Genomic DNA, 17,609 nt, shown 5'->3' with positions numbered 1-17,609 from the left:
ATATATGATCCAACACTTCATAAGATATTCAAATCCTTGCACCCCTTGGCCTAATGATCTTCTCCTCCTTATATAGTTTTAGGCCTTTCTCAATACCATGGACCAAAACTACTTAGGACCAATACCTTGGACCAAATACCTAGGTTCAATACCTCGGACCAATTACCTTGGGTCAAATACCTTGGACCAAAAACTTTTTTTTTTCCAAGATATACATGCTTTTCCTTTTGTGAAAATGCATATGTACGTATATGCTCCTTTTGTTCAGTAAACCTGCGTGTATACGCAGCTTGGACAAGGTGAACCTGCGTATACCTCTCTTTCTTCATTCTTTGTAGTCTGATCTGTAATCCTTTGTTGTTAACTTGCTGCACTGTGAACTATCATCTGAGAGAGTTGCCATTGTACATTACTTCTAAACTGATTCCTTTGAACTACCCTGTATTTTGTCACATCTATAAACACAACTACCATGCATTCTGTCACATCTGATATCTCTTATGTAGATTCATCTAGTTACCATATACAAGTGAGTTGTTCTGCTACAAGTGAGTTGCCATCAAGTACAACACATGCATCATAATTCCAACAATAGAATAATTCCATTGGAGTAGAAACTAATTTGTTGGCTAAAAAGGAGAAAGTGAGGACCGAAAGGAAAATAATTAAGGATGAACCCTCTTATTCAACATATACCAGTTTGATGTCATGCTGAAAAAAAATGGAAAATTTGGTTGATAATTTAACTCCTTCCAAGGGTGAGCCTCAACCTCAAGTCTGAACTCCCAACTTTAGAAGACCTCAAGGCCCTCAAGTTTGTTAAAGAGATAAGAAAGGCCCTGGATGTTAGTAGGCTGTGAGGCCTCCTTTAATTTTGTTGATGAAGAAAATGTAGAGGAAGCTGAGGAACAAGTAAATTGTCTTGATGAGGATGATACCCATGTATACTTAACTAAAGAAGAGCATGATCGATCAACCCAAATGCCACAATAAAAGGAAGGTATATCAGCAAGGCTACAATAACACTGTTACTCATTTTCAAATACAATACAACCTTAAAAGAAAAAATATCACAGTCAAACCTCCTCCAGCATAATATCCACAAGTAGATCCAAAGAAAAGTCTACCTAAGAAATTTGATGAAGCTAAGAAGTATGGAAACAAATTGGAAAAGGTTCAACTATCTTTTAGCTTGGAGAATGAAATCAGTAAGATAAAGATCCCAATCCCATTTTCTGAATTATTGAAGAATGCACAATATAAAGAACAAATTATTAAAATGATTAAGGGATTAGAGGAAGGCCAGTCATCAAATATTAATGCTCAAAACTCTCTAAACATACAAGATGATGCTCTTGAATTTGTATTCAGTTCGCATGTATTTGAAGTAAATGATGATGTTCCTCCTTTTTACACTAGTTTTAACATTTATGACATGATCCTTCATAATACCATGTTAGACTCTGGAGCATAACACAACTTGATGCCTAAGTCAGTCATGGAAAATTTAGGCCTTGATATCACCATACCTTATAAGGATTTGTTCTCTTTTGACTCAATAAAGGTTAAATGTTTGGGACTAATAAAGGACCTAGTTGTGACACTCACCCAAATCCTTGCCAAGAGTACGGTGATCGATGTAGTAGTAGTTGATATTCCAACTCGATTTGGAATGTTGTTATCATGTTCATGGGAAGCCAAGTTGGGGGGTATGTTAAAAATGGACATGACTTATGCATCTATTCTAGTTTTTGGTGAACAAAGAAGGTTGTACAGAGAGATTCAAATGGAATATATGGTTAGCATTCAAAACTAGCCCGAGAATCATCCTATTTATGCAGTTGACACTAATCTTGGTTCTCAAATTTTCTATAATGATTTGTGCTTTGAAGAAGAGAAACAACAGTAGATCGAAGATGAAGTTCAAGAGGAAAAAGTACAGACAACCAAAGATAATGGGATATGGAACATGCATTTTGATGGTTCCACTTGCAAGGATGGTTCAGGGGTGGGTATTTGGATCATTCCTCCAGATTGTAGCAGTCAGTTACACTCCTTCAAACTATATTTTGAATGCACCAACAACATTGCAGAGTATGAGGCTCTGATTATTGGATTGAATTTGCTGAGAGAACAAAAAGAAAAAAGGATTCATGTCTTCAAAGACTCTAAGTTGGTTGTGAAGCAAGTCAATGGTACATATCAAACTAAACATCCAAGGATGAGGGATTATCGAAATGAGGTATGGGACATGTTTGATAATTTCTTTTCGGAACATAAATTTTCTGATGGATTGTAGATTTCTGTGGTTAGGTTTTTTAGTATTTTCACTCGGATATTCCACAGTTTTCATTTTTGTTTTGTCGACGTTTCGAGTCTAGACCAAGACTCATCATCAGGACTTGATTTACAAAAGAGAGAGCCAACAATGATAAATAAGGTTAAGGTTGAGATGTCAAGTATGTGAGCCGACCAACTTACTGATTTGAATTAACTAGAATTTATTTTATTATGTATTTATTTATTTATTTATTTATTTTAGCATACTTGGTTATTTATTATAGTTATTATTAATTGTTTTGAGTGAAATAGTTTATGTAATAAGTTATTTATTATATTTTATTTAATAAATTAATTTACCAAATTGTGATTTAGTTTTTTATTATGTTTATTCATATATATATATATATGTATATATATTAAGGAGGATAATTTATTATTAATGCTGTGATAGCTTAAATGTTTGTTAATGTATTATAATAATTTTCTGATATATTAATTTTATTTATTATTTATGTAATTTATTATAGTTTGTTTATTAATGGCTTGAATTGAATTGTTTATGTTTTAATATTGTTTATTATATTCTATTTAATAAATTAATTTATCCTAAAGATTTTGTTTTAATTAATTTATTATCATAAATTTTCTGTTGTTTCTAGAGAAGAAAATGGTATAACAGACTCCCTAGCTACTGCTGCTAGTGATTTTAAAATTCCCATTTATCCAAATAGGAAGTATGAAATAAATGTCAGACATATGCCCTCTATTCCAAACAATATCAAGCACTAGCAAGTTTTTGAGGATGACCAACAAATTAAAAGGTTTTTAGAAATGTCTGATGAGTTTGCAAGTACACCTCTTGATGAAGATGAAGATGTTATGATAGACTTGGATGCAGATTCAAATGATTTTTTGAATACTATAGCTAGACAAGATATTATTCAGTTAAGCAATAATCTAATTCCTAGAGGTTTGGTTCCTTTAGAAAGGTTGTTTGATAGTAATGATGTTGTTGTTAAGCCTAGAATTTTACTTGTTGACAACGAGTTGCAAGATTATAATTTGGGAACATAAACAAATCCGAAATTTGTCAAAGTTTCTAATTCTTTGAATGAAGAGAAAAAACAAAAATATGCAGAATTATTGAGAGAATTTTCAGATGTGTTTTCTTGGAGATATGAGGATTTAAAAGTGTATGACAAGGATATCATTCAACATACTATTCCACTCAAAGTTAATGAGAAACATTTCAAACAAAATCTTAGAAGGATTAATCCAAGGTTGTTTCCATTAATTGAGAAGGAGGTGAAAAGATTTCTTTCTGCCAAGATAATTGTGCCCTTAAGGTTTTCTCAATGGATTGCAAATCTTGTCCCAGTCAGAAAGAAGAGCAGAGAAATTAGGTTGTGTGTATATTTTCAAAATCTGAATAAGGTTTCTTTGAAGGATAATTACCCCATGCCTAAAATGGAGCATATACTTAAAAGTGTAGTTGGAGATGAGAGGATTTCTATGCTAGATGGTTTTTTGGGGTACAATCAAATTATAGTGCATCCAAAGGACTTGGATAAGACTACCTTTATGACTCCTTGGGGAACTTTTATGTACTCAAAGATGCCTTTCGGTCTCATGAATGTTGGTGCTACATTTCAGAGGGAAATGGACATAACATTTTCTAAAGAAAAAGATAAGTTTGTTATGGTATATCTGGATGACATAACAATTTATTCCAAATATGAAGCTGATAATTTGAAACACCTTATACATGTGTTTTCAAAATGCATAAAACTCAGTATCTCTTTGAATTCAAAAAAGTCAAATTTTGCTATGAAGGAGGGAAAGTTATTGGGGTCATATGGTGTGAAAAGTTGGTATTCAAATTCATCCAAATAGAGTGAAAGCCATATAGAAAATTTGGTTTCCAAGGAGTAAAAAAGAAATACAATCCTTTCTTGGTAAGGTAAACTTTTTGAGGAGATTCATTCCTAATTTTATTGAAATTTTAAAGATGATTACTAATATGTTGAAGAAAGAAAGTGAAATTAAGTGGACAGCCTCGGCCAAAGAATCTTTTGAAGGGATTAAAGATGCTCTAACTCAAACCCTTGTCCTAGTTAGCCCAAAATTTTCAAAGGAATTTTTAGTTTTCTCCTTTGCTTATAATCATACAATTTCAGGAATTTTACTTCAAAAGAATGCAGATGGTTATGAACAACCCATATCCTTTTTCAACAAGGCATTGAGAGACTCTGAGTTGAAGTATGACATCATAGAGAAACATGCCTATGCATTGGTAAATGCATTAAAAGATTTCAGAGTTTATGTCTCACATTCTCATATTGTTGCTTATGTTCCAAACAATGTAGTCAAATATATTTTGAGTCAGCCAGACAGTGATGGTAGAAGGGGAAAGTGGATAGAAAAGTTGCTGGAATATGACTTGGAAATCAAGCCAACCAAGTTGATCAAAGGTCAAGGCTTGGCCAAACTGATGACTAAAACAAATTGTGACACTCTTGGAATAAACTTTGTTTTAGAGCTCCCAGATGATGTTGATGATAAAACAAATTTGTCAGTATCTGAATAATTCAAAACTTATTCATGGTATAATAATGTTGTTTATGTATTGCAGAATTTACAAGCTCCACCTAGAACTAGTAAAACTCGAGCCAAATTTCTAAAACTAAAAGTTATTAAATTTTGTATTCTAGATGGGTATTTGTTTTGGAAGGACCCGAAAGATATACTCTTGAACTGTTTACTTGAATATGAAGCAAAAAAAATGATGAAGGAGTTCCATTAGGGTGTGTGTGGGGGCCATCATTATTGGAAGGCCACTGTTAATAAGATTCTAAGAGTAGGCTTTTATTGGCCTACATTTTTTTCAGATGTTCGAAAGGAGGTTGCAGCCTGTCATAAATGTCAAATCTTTGAAGGAAAATCCAAACTACTATCTTTACCTTTAAAACCCATTTCTGTAGAAGCACCATTTCAATAGTGGGGCCTTTATTTTATTGGATCAATTCACTCAACACCCTTGGACGACACAAATGGATTATGACAAGAACATATTATTTCAGGAAGTGGATTGAAGCTAAGCTGACCAGGCATGCTACTGATATTGTTGTTATTCAATTTCTAGAAAATATTCTTTCTAGATTTGGTACCCCAAGAAGAATCATAATTGATAATGCACAAGCTTTCAAATCTAAGAGAATGATTAAATTTTGTGATGATTATAATATAGCTCTTAGTCATTCCACAACCTATTACCCTCAAGGTAATGGACTGGCATAATATTCAAATAAAAGTTTGGTCAGGATCATCAGGAAATTGCTAGAGGATAACAAGAAAGCTTGACATACAAAACTGAAATTTGCATTATGGGCAGACAAGATCAACACTAAGAGATCAATTGGGACTACACCTTTCTAGTTGGTATATGGCACAGAAGCAACCTTTCCGGTTTCACTTGGGATACCAATCATGAAGTATTTGCAAGAATAAGAGGAAGATCCCAATCATATTCAAAGAAGGATAAATCAACTTATTGAAGTTCAAGAAATGAGAGAGAAAGTGTAGGATCAGAATTAGATTTTCTAGGAAAAGATGAAACAGGTTTTTGACAAAAACACCAAGGAGGATAATTTTCAGGTTCTTGATAAAGTTCTCAAATGGGATGCTAGAATTGAAGATAAAGGAAAACATGGTAAATTTGACCATATCTGGAAGGGCCCTTATCATATTGTTGCATTTCATGGCAAGAACACCTTCATTTTACAAGACTTGAAAGGAGAATTTATGCCTAGAGGTCTAGTAAATAAATGTTTTCTTAAACACTATCTCTCTTGAAAAGTGATATTTCATCATTTCATTGTATATATCTGTTTTACTTTGGAAAATTTGCAGGTTTGGATAACATTTTGAAGAATTTGAAGCCTGAAGAGAAGGCCCTAAGATTCTAATAAATTATTATCAAAGTGGGGCAAAAATTATTTTATTTCAGTTTTCAAACTCTGTATTTAAATAAATTTGGAAAATAACTTTTTTCCATTAGCTTAAAAGTTAGTTTGTTTTTCCAATAAGTCAAACATTTGTAATTGAGTTTTTTTTAGTTTACTCTTCAAATTTTCCAATCATGTTGTATTAGGCATTTGGTCTACAAGGGTTCTTGCTTCCCCCTTAGGTGAAAACATCTTCGTTGGAGCCCGTTGTTATCATAGTTTGTGATTTGAGGTTAGAGTTCTAGGAACTTGAATAATTGTTTAAACTTAAAAAAAAAAAGTTTGAAAGCACTAACAATTAATTTGTCAGCATTGGTTTAAAAACAAAATAAGGGAGTCGCTAACAAATCAAATGACAACCATATGTTCCATATGCTAAAACGAAGGCATAATATTCAGCGACGTTTTACGCTGACAAATCAAACATCAACGAAATGATTTGATGATTGGTGAGGAGTACTGGCCTGACAATTGATATGATTATTTCCAAAACTACAACGTATAGTCATCATGCTTTCATTACATGTGAGTGACAAATGTGATGATTAAGCCTTAAGGCCCTAAGGCCATGAGCAGAAAAACTAAAAGGGTGAAATCAAATCAAATTGATTAAGTAGACCTTTCACTGAGGGCAGTAGAGTAGCTCAAATGTGATTTTTTGAACCACACTGCCAATTAATTTGTCAGCATTCCTTTTGACAGTTTTACAGAGAGCGTTGACCATCATTTTGTCAGCACTAGTTTGTTCTGTTTTGCGCTGACAATTATTTTTTCAGTCCCATTTTTGCTCTATTTTGGCAGCGCATTGCAAGATTGCTTCTTGATGTATATTTCCAATTATTTTGTCAGCACCTAGATATTTTGCAAGATTTTGGCAATGATAAAAATATCAGTTTTGTTAAAGTATATGCAGTATATGTTTACACAATTGATATCATTCTTGAGGCTCAGATCAAATGTCTAAGGAGATGGGCTTTTTCGAGCATAGTAATGAATTTTGAGTAGGATTCCAAGGCACAAGACAAGGAATTATCAGATTTTATGATAGAAGACCAGTTACATGTTTTCATTCCTTTTCTTTAGCAATTCATCAGATATAGTTCCACTTTTTGTTGTAAGCAGTTTATCATAGACCATGAAGTTAAGGGATAATGCATCAAGTATTTATCTTTGTAAATGTATATCAGATTTAGAATAAGAGATAGGATACATTTTCTAAAAATTGTTTGTAATTAAATTTTCTTAGGATCATGGATTCAGTTTGTAAATAGTTGTCTATAATTTTTTCCCAAAATACAGAACAATGGTTCAGAATTTTGAGAAAAAACAGACCTTGTGTTTACCTTTGATATTAATAAAATTTGCTATATGCAAGATTACATGTGAAAATTGTCAGAGGTTCATGTGTGAATGGTTTTCTACCAGTTTTTCTACTGTGTTTCTTTTCTCCTTAGTCAAAACTTTAAACATTACGTCTTCAATATTTGAAAAAAGCTAAATGAATTGGAATTCTTCTTGAATGCTCAAGTTCATGTTTTTCAAATTACTTATGTGTTTTTCAGCTTAAATATCAATATCAGAAATCATACAAATTTATTTTTGGTATTTATTTCCTACTTTCTCCGAATACCATATCTCAATGAGGATTTGTCTAAAAAGCGTAATTGATCTTGCCTTTGCTAAAGTTGTTCATATAACCTATGGCTAATATCTTTTCTATCAAATACTCCATGCCCAAATGGTCCCTTTCTATCCATTCCAAACAAATTTCATTTGATACAAATTAAAATATGGACAATGAGCTTAATATCCTGCTGCTAAAGTGACCTTGAGTGGTAGAGTTAAGGAGAAATACCTCTCCAGATTGAAGGGCCAACTTTTAGCCCCAAAGCGGTTTAAAGGTTTCCCCATTGAGTTTCCTTCCACAATAAAGGAAACTTATGAGTGATAACAACTTCGCTAGCCTCAAAACAAGCCTCCTTTGCTGGACCCAAAGAATCCCTTTGTTGGCCTTAGAGCTACATCAAACACTGCCTCAAACCCTCAAGATATGGGAGCTACTTCTTCCACATATGTGAGTTATCTGTCTTTTGGAGAGGCGATATGACCCTTTACATAGTTGTTTCCTTAGGCCGAAAGGACATGTCCCTTGATGGGGGTGACTTGTGCATATAGGAAGTCAACTTAACCTTATGGAGCTGTCTATAACCTTCAAGAGTGTCGAATTGACTAGGAGGAGACACATCTTACATTTTGGAGCCAAAACTTAAATTTCAAAAATTCAAATTTCATCTTTTTGAAAGTTACAATGGGACTTTGACTCAAAATAATTTTTCTTTTGACTCCCAAGAATTTAAAATATGCTTTATAAACACATAATAAATTAATTATACATTATGAAGAACAACCATAGTTACAAAAATTAACAGTACTATTGGATTTTATTTGGATTTTTTGTATTTATTTTTAAAAGCATTGAATATCATCAGATATTCGACAAAATGCATAAATTTGTTAGATATTCGGTGAACCCGTCAGATATCTGACACATTTTTATTACATCGAATACCTGGTGTGTATGTGACATTTGTCGGATTTTCAATGTCTGACCAGGTTAGCCATATCAATATCAAAATGCTAATGTTGGACGAGGTCAATTTTTTTTTACCTGTATACACATCTCCCCATAATCTATGGACATCAAAAATCCAATGAAAAATATTATATATAAAGGCAATTTTTTTTTGTAGAAATAATATGTTAATTGCATTACAAATAGTTAAGTTGCAGTTGATTTTAGAAGATAATCAATATTGAAAGTTTGGTAAGGAAAAATGGGTGATGGAAAATGTTATTTCCCTTTTTAGAAATGCAATAGCTACAATAGGAGGAGACTTTTAATAAAAATAGATAAACAACATTGTAGAGAATTCAAACACCTTGAAGGCATACATGAATATCGTTCCTTAGTAAGTTATTCATTATATGTCTTTATATTGTAGATTTTTTTTGTAAATTAGGGGTTTATGGTTTAAGGGGTTTAAGGTTAGGGATTAAGGGGTTAGGTCAGCTTAGGGGTTAATAGTTTAGGGGCTTACGGGACAAGGGGTTATTGGTCAAGGGTTTAGGGGTTATGGGTAAAGGGCTTAAGGATTAGGGCTTTCAGGGCTTAATTAGGATGAATGGGGTTAAGGTGTTAAGGATTAGGGGGATATAATTTAAGGGGTTAGGGATTATAGGGTTAATGGTTTAGAGGTTACCTAAGGGTGGGTTAACAATATATATATATAAAAGATTTAAAGATTTTTAAGTGAATATGTAAAATTAAAATTTGTAATTTTAAAATTTAATAAACTTATTTAATAAAAGTTACATTATACATATTTTCTTAAATAATAATAAATTATTATATATATATATATATATATATATATATATATATCTTTTTTTTTTTACTTTTTATCATTTTTTTCAAATATATGTTTTTTTTTAAATTTATTTATAAAATTAAAAATTATAATTATTTATTAATATATATTAAATTTGAAACAATATCAACCAAAAAATTGCTTAAAATGTAGCATACAATTACGTCTTTAAAAATATTCAATATTCAAATTATAAAAAATTCAACTTCAAATTATAAGTTAGTGTTAGCGATTAATATGTTAAGGGGTTATGGGTCAATAGGTTAGGCTTTAAGTTAGGTTTAGGTCCTAGGGGATTTAGAGGATAATGGGGTTTTAGGGAGTATGGGTTAGGGTATTATGGTTTAATGGGTTTAGGGTTAGGGATTAAGGTGTTAGTTGATGGGTAAGGGGTTAATAGTTTAGGTGCTTAGGGGGTAACATGTTATTGGCTAATGTTTAGGTGTTAAGGGTTAAAGACTTAGAGGTTAGCGGTTTAAGTGCTTAATTAGGGGGGATGGGGTTAATTTGTTAAGGATTAGGGGGATAGGTTCTAAGGGGTTAGGGTTAGGATGGATTAAAGGGTTAGGGACGGTTAATGGTATAAAGGTTAGGGGTGATTTAATGACTAGGGATCAGAGGAAAAGTTGCCATCAACTTAAAAGCCCGCATGATCACCAAGTGAAATCAATGAAGAATATGACATAATGATGAAGGTGAAATAATAATAGGTTATTTTTGCTAGTTATGACTATATACCTCACATAGTTTCTTTTTGAAGGCTCGAAAATCTCTGCCTACAACATTATAAGGGAGACCACCCGGTCGATAACTTAGAGCAACTCATTTTCCATTGAAATGGTGGTTCCAATTGGTTAAACTAGGTCAAGTTACCTTCTCTCTATCTCCACTGGCTTAAAATATGACTTTCACCTATCAATAAAGAAGAGACATCAGATCAGTCGTATTTTTGATCAGGCACGAAAGTGATCCTTAAGCTGATTTGGGGCTCAACCAATCCACAACTAAAATTTGCCTCTTTGATAAGAGGACTTCTAGGAATGTATTAATTGATCTAAATATAAACTAACACTAGAATATAAGAAAAAGGATAGAAAACCTAAATCCATCTCGATTAGGAATATGTAGATATAACCCAACTGAGAGCAAGATAACTAATTGAATTGAGATTTAAATATGTCTGGCTTATAGTGAATATCAAGTTAACAAAGTAGTTCAATTAGTTGATATTATGATTACCAAACATATCTTGTTCAGAGATCCTTTAACCATAATTATTAATCAACAACATTTATGAAGTAGTTCACAAAAATGATGATGTTTAGTAATCCAACAACTCGAATGATTAAACAATAATACAAAGAAATAGTTAGCATAATATTACTGTTTGTTAAGACATAATTAAAAGGCTGATCTATGAGTAAGTAGTTACTCAAAAATCAGAGTTTAGCACACAAGAGCAAAGATAAACAATAGATAATTGTAATAAATCACTCACATAGACAATACTGCACAAATATGACTGAAAATCACAAGTCTTTGTTATTATAAATGAGACTAGTATTTAAAATAATAGTATCTTGAATGCCAATTTATTAAGTCCAATTCCCTTGCTCTAATCTCCAACAGTCCTCTACAAATCATAAAATCTGTTGATGAAACATGATATGCAATAGTGCAATCTCTTCTCAGCATACACAGTTCATATATGTAAAAGATAAATCTCTCTATTCCTCAGATATGAGATTAAACTCTCCTCTCCTATACAACCCTAAATCCCTATTACAGTAGTGCTTTTAGAATCCTGAATTACAGAGTAGAGAAGACATTTTTCCATGGTTCTAATCCCCCTTCTACATAGGCCAAAGATGGTATTTATACATGCTGGGAATGTTAAAAGTCTCCCTTGATTTTGTCAACAGATGGAGCAAATAAAGGTAAAATAGAGATGAATTATTCTTTTAGATCAAATTCTAGATGAATATGAACGATTACTACTTGAGGAGATGCCCAATTTAGCTCACGCTCGAATAAGACCACATTCAATTGCTTCAACAACGATAGCGATTTTCTACCCATTTTAGATCCGCTTTGCCACTTGGAGGAGTTCTTTTAGGATCAATTGTTGAATCTGTTAGTATATTTCATCCTGGAAGCTTCTCTGCCAATACAGGGCCAAAATTAGTCAAAATCGGGGAGAAAAACAAGCCAAAGTATAAGCAAACTATAAAATAAAAAATATGAGCTGTGAGACCGAATTAAAACAATTTTTTTATTATTATTATTATTATTTAAACATTACAGTCGCACCAAATAGTGGCACGTGGTAGCATTTGAGTGGAATCAAAGGTAAGTCCATCATAATTTTTTATAATGTGCACAAACAAAAACACCGATATTAGGAGGCTCCAATATGGAGGAGATGCGATTTATTATTGAACTCCTTCTAAATTGTGCATCGGGTCCGGATATCGGAGGTAAGTGGATTATCAGAAGTCAGAAGTCAGAGGTGTGAAAAGATAACAACTAATTGGAAAGTTCTGATATGAGCATTGCAACATGAATAGTGGGTGGTTTATCAGATATTAGAGGACTGGCAATATCAGAGATCGGCAAATAGGTGATATCGAAATCAAAGATCAAAGTTTTATCTCTGTTACCATATAAAAAGTTTTTATATAAGGGGCAGATGCGATGTAATAATAAATTAACTTATATAACGATATCAGATCTAGAAGTCGGGCTATGGTATATTAGAGAAGTTCCGAGGTTGGAACTTATGATATAATGTGGCTAGTGGAACAGTGAGGTATTACAGAGATATCAGAATATTGGGTTATCAAAGTTTCTTATCGAAGACATGTTTAAAGACCCAATATGTATTATTGTCAAGGTTCTATGGTATGCAAAAAAGAGGTGGGGATATATCGGGGTTCTGATATATCGTAACATTTAGATGTTGTAACCCCAATATGCGATCATTGTGATATGCATAAAATACAACCACTTGCAATATAAAGGGTTTAGCCCTAATATTACTTTGAAATAATAAATCCACTTTAACATTGAAGCTTGGTCTCGCGGACTATGTTTATCATTTACAAATTAAAATAAATCAAAATAAATTTATTATTTATACAAAAAGTAAATATTTACAAAATAACATAAATAAAAAGTGATTATGCAATTAATGTATACATAGTATGCCAAGGTAGTTAAAATATCCATCCTAAGTCCAAACATTACTTACAAATCAGATAACCACAAGAAGCAGAACAAAAGATATAGGAAGCTAGGGTTAGGTAAAATTTGCTAAGGCAATCAAAACTGAAAAACAAAAGGGTCCCCATAATTTTATTATATGGCTAAAATAAAAATTAAATGGGGGGTTGTTGAGTACTACAACAATTGGTGACACACTAGGCGAAACAGTTATCTCTGGGAAAATACCAAGGAAGTTCAAAGAAAAAGGAATAAAGATAAGATGCTAGGACTCAACTTTTCCTTTTAAAAATATCTCTATAAAAACCATTTAGAATTCAACATCTGCATAAAATCTCTTGTATTAGATATAAGAGTATAATCATATTTTAGATAGTTATGTATAGATGTTAGTTTGAACTAAATAAAACAAAGTTTATTTATGAGTTCATCTTAAAGATATACTCGAATGTCACAGGTGATGCCACTGCTACTAGAAGGCATCCATAGCCTCAACAAGGTCACCTTTTAACCCTTGGAAGTATCAATAACCATCCATTAGTTTATACTTTATAGGAATAAGTAATAATTATTTTATTTCATTTTAGTGACAAGATATTGACAATGCCATACTAGTACTAATAATGCTGACTCGTGATGAGACCTCATGTCTTATAACCGTTTGGCTACAAGCCATTATCTTGGCTTGGTAACTAACTGTGATAATGTCACCACTATCAATGCTTATGATCATGGTAGGTTGGCTCTTGGTGAGACCCCTTATCTTTCAAGTGTTTTATTATTTTTGAATTACACTCTAAAAATATTTTATTAATGGATGTGGAGACAAATCGACTACTTAAGAGATCAAGATGACATGAAGGGTCATAAGATGCTACACTTTTATTGATGAACTTTGCCGCTTTAATAGCTAAATATGTTATAACTTATCATATGATAGAATTAACCCTTAAAGTGTTAAGTTTAGAGATCTAGCAGAATGATGATTTAGCAGTAAGAGATTATAGTGAAGTGAAAATCTGAATGATAGCATAATGATTTTTCTTTTAATAATCTTCCTTTTGGAATGAACTCTATTGGATCACACAGATGGAAATATAGCCCAAGTATAAAACCAAAAGAAATGGTATTTCAACAAACAAAAAATACTCTGGTATATACATATGATTATGTGAAAATGAAATAAAAAGGCAAGCTAGCAAATTAGCAAGGAAGCCAATTGGTAGAATGAGCTCTGCGTAAATGTTTTACAAGATATAAAAAGTATGTCAATATTAGAGATTTTATCTTGTAAAGAAATTTGTTAATTGAGGCTTATTAAATGATAACTCATTGATGTGCATTTATGGGGACTTTCTCCTTTTACAAATCCTGTTCTAGAAATTTAAATTTCAAGTCTTTAAATATTGTTTTGTTTTAAGAAAAATACCATCAATCAGAATGAAAATCAGAAACAAGAAAGGGAAGAGGAAACTTCCTAAAACTCCTTGATTGTTCTTCCTAGTTGCTTTTACTATAAAAAAAAACAAAATAAATCCTCAAACCAATGAAAACCTGCAAAACAGAGGAGACAAGGATAAGGGAATATAATTGGAAGAGAAAACAAAAGCAAGGAATTCAAGAAAAAGGAAAAAATGTAGAAAATAAAAGGATGAGAATGAGCATATGAAACTTACCACTGGAGAATTTTGTTTGATCTTACCTAAGAAAAATGTTTTTTTCCATCCAAAGTAACCTCTTCTTTTAATTGGAAGTAAAAGCATGAAGAAGTGGCTTTGAATGTAATTTTCATTGGCCCAAAACCATAATTTATTCAATTTAAGGCAAGCACTAACACATTGATTCATGTTCAAGTTTCATTTATTTATTCAATTTAAAATGCTAAGTAATGAGGATCAAAGTGATAAAATAAGCCTTTAGAGATACTTGTGAATCCAAAATTGCCAAGTCATAGTAATTCCTTGAAACTTCTTGATACATGTTTTCATTACAAAAACAATGCAATGAAGTTTTGCAAAAGCAATGCAATTAAGCACATCACAAGTGTATATGATATGACTATATAAGAAATCCAACATGTTCCAAGACATTTTGCCAGAAAATGAAAGGAGATGCCAAGAAAAACTTGGATACATTACTTGCTTATTAAAAATACAAAATAATGAAATAAATGCAATCATAAAAGGAATCTAAATCTAAATTAATATATCCCTAATTCTAATTGAATGAAAGGAAACATGACTAGGTATAGTCATACTTCCAATGTAACCATTCTTTCATTCTAACTCATGCTTGTATGTAAATGTCAAACTTAAGTAACAAAAATATAGTTAAACGAATAAAAATAAAATTGAATATAGTATGTACACTAATTGCTAATATATTTACAAGAAGAAACTTATTTACAATTACCTTCTCTTGAAATGTCCTTTCCAGCTGAATATCAATTGGATCATAGAAATCTGGATGGATTTCCATTAATGGTTGGGAGAGGTTCAAAAGAGGGGATAACATGCCAGATTGTGGATATACAGTTTTAGATACAATGGCCTGCATAAAATTGTTAGTCTTATGTACATACATTAAATTATTAATAATATTATGAGAAGGAAAACTTTCCAAATTTCTTTTAAATGGTTCACTGGAGTATGGATGGAAGTTTGATAGTTTAAATGAAAGATCATTAAGTGAATTAGATTGCTGGTCATATTGTAAGAATATACTCTCTTGTTGGCATTTCTTTTGAGAAGAAAGAAGCAATTGATAAGAGATAAACATCAATTGAAATTGGAAGAGTAATAACCCTTTATGTTCATGATTGTGATTTAAAACTTCATGTTCCCATTCAAGTAATGCATCAATTGAGTGTTCAATATTGAACTTCTCAATATGCCAGCATAAGATATCAAAAAACTGAAAAATAAAAACAGAAAACAGATCTGAAATCAAACAAAATAAGTGAAGGAACAACAATGAAATCAAATCATAATTTACACTATTGTTACACCATAATTGAGACTGGTTTGAAGTGATTTCCTCTTCGCAAGGATTGGCCAGAATAATGGAATTAGAATGATTGCCAACACTAATTTGTGAATTAGAGAGAGGATCAGGATTATGAATAGAAGTGAGAATTTGATCATCATAAAAATCATAGATTGGAATGGGTTCTTGAATGTTGAAATCATGAGTATGATTAATTGTTTGAAAATGAGAACTAGTTGAAACAATTTCTGAGTTGAGTTTCTCTTCATTTTTAAGTATGATTTGACTTTGATCATGAGGATTTAATGTATAAGAATATAAATCAACATCCTCAATGTCAGAGTAATTATCGTAAATGACTTCAGAACATTCATTAAAATTCTCTTCACTCTCATCCGATGTATCAAAACAAGAAGGAATATGGAGCACATGTTCATTAATGCTAGAAGAATGATCAATGAATGATTCTCTATCTTGATGAAAACTAATTGGCAATTTATTTATATTGGCCTCTCTGTTTTCTGAAACAACATTAAGGTAAAGAGGGGATAAACTGCTATCGGCAAAAATATCAGGGTAGAGGTGAAAATGAGAATTGGAAGCAATGAATTTAAAAATATATCTATTTGTGAATTCTTGTGCATTTCCTTCATTGTGAACTTCAAAATCCTGATCATTTACTTGGCTAATTGTGATTTCTTGAAGAATGTTCTCTCGTTGCCTTGAATTTTGTATTTGATCAGCATGATCAAATTCAGAAATTTGTACAACATGTTGCATATTATTGGAAATTTCAATTTATGCTTGTACTAGCTGATTTATAATTTGATTTTCTGAATTTAATTCATAGTTATTTTCAGATTTTGTGGAAAATGGTCCTTCAGGTTTATTTGAGATTTCTTCTCATAATTGTTTATCAAATTCTTAAAAATTTGTGATAAATGTTCATTAGTCCGATAACCATTAACATTGTAACATGTGTGTACTAGATTTAAGAATTTATCATACCTGGCTGAGGCCACTTCATCATGATTGATATTCACCTCTATATAAGATTTTTTGATAATATTACTAGAAGTTGAAGGAGATTCATCAAAGCCTAAAATTGCTACATATGGATTAGAAATGGGAGGAAGAGAACAAATATAATCAAACCAATTGATTAGTTTAATTTCTAAAGGTTTGTCTTTAGCTTTGAATCTCAAGAAAATTAATTGAAATCTAATAGCAAAATCTAAGAGAGATTCATTTTCAAATCTTCATAAATATTCGAATCATATCACATACCTGTTCATAATCGTAACCATCAAATTTATAAAGGAAAATTGTGATAAATTTATCCTAACTGTGAATAAAGGCAACTGGAAGAGATTGACACGAGTTTCTGGCTTTTCCTTAGAATTTAAGAGTAAAAATCCTGCATAGAATACTGTCATCAATATTATGAAAATAGAATTTAAATTTTTTTGAATAAATTGTAAGGCATGATTAAATGCAGAAGTATTCCTCTTACCATTAAACTTTACCTTTGACAAGTGTCTTACTATTTCTAGAGGAGTATTGGCAGATGCATGTCCAGAGATACAACTCCAAATGGGAAGTTTAAGAGGAGCCATTATTATTAAAATAAAAACTTTAAAATACAAAAAATCTAAAAGAAAACAAGTCTTCAGGCTCTCCTTCTAGC

Source organism: Pinus tabuliformis, chromosome 9 (genome assembly GCF_031772625.1).
Source record: "Pinus tabuliformis cultivar Carrire ecotype Pingquan chromosome 9, CPIR1, whole genome shotgun sequence".
In the NCBI taxonomy this organism is placed as follows: Eukaryota; Viridiplantae; Streptophyta; class Pinopsida; order Pinales; family Pinaceae; genus Pinus; species Pinus tabuliformis.
The sequence above is the reverse complement of the archived record's forward strand: the minus strand, read 5'-3'. Positions refer to the sequence as shown.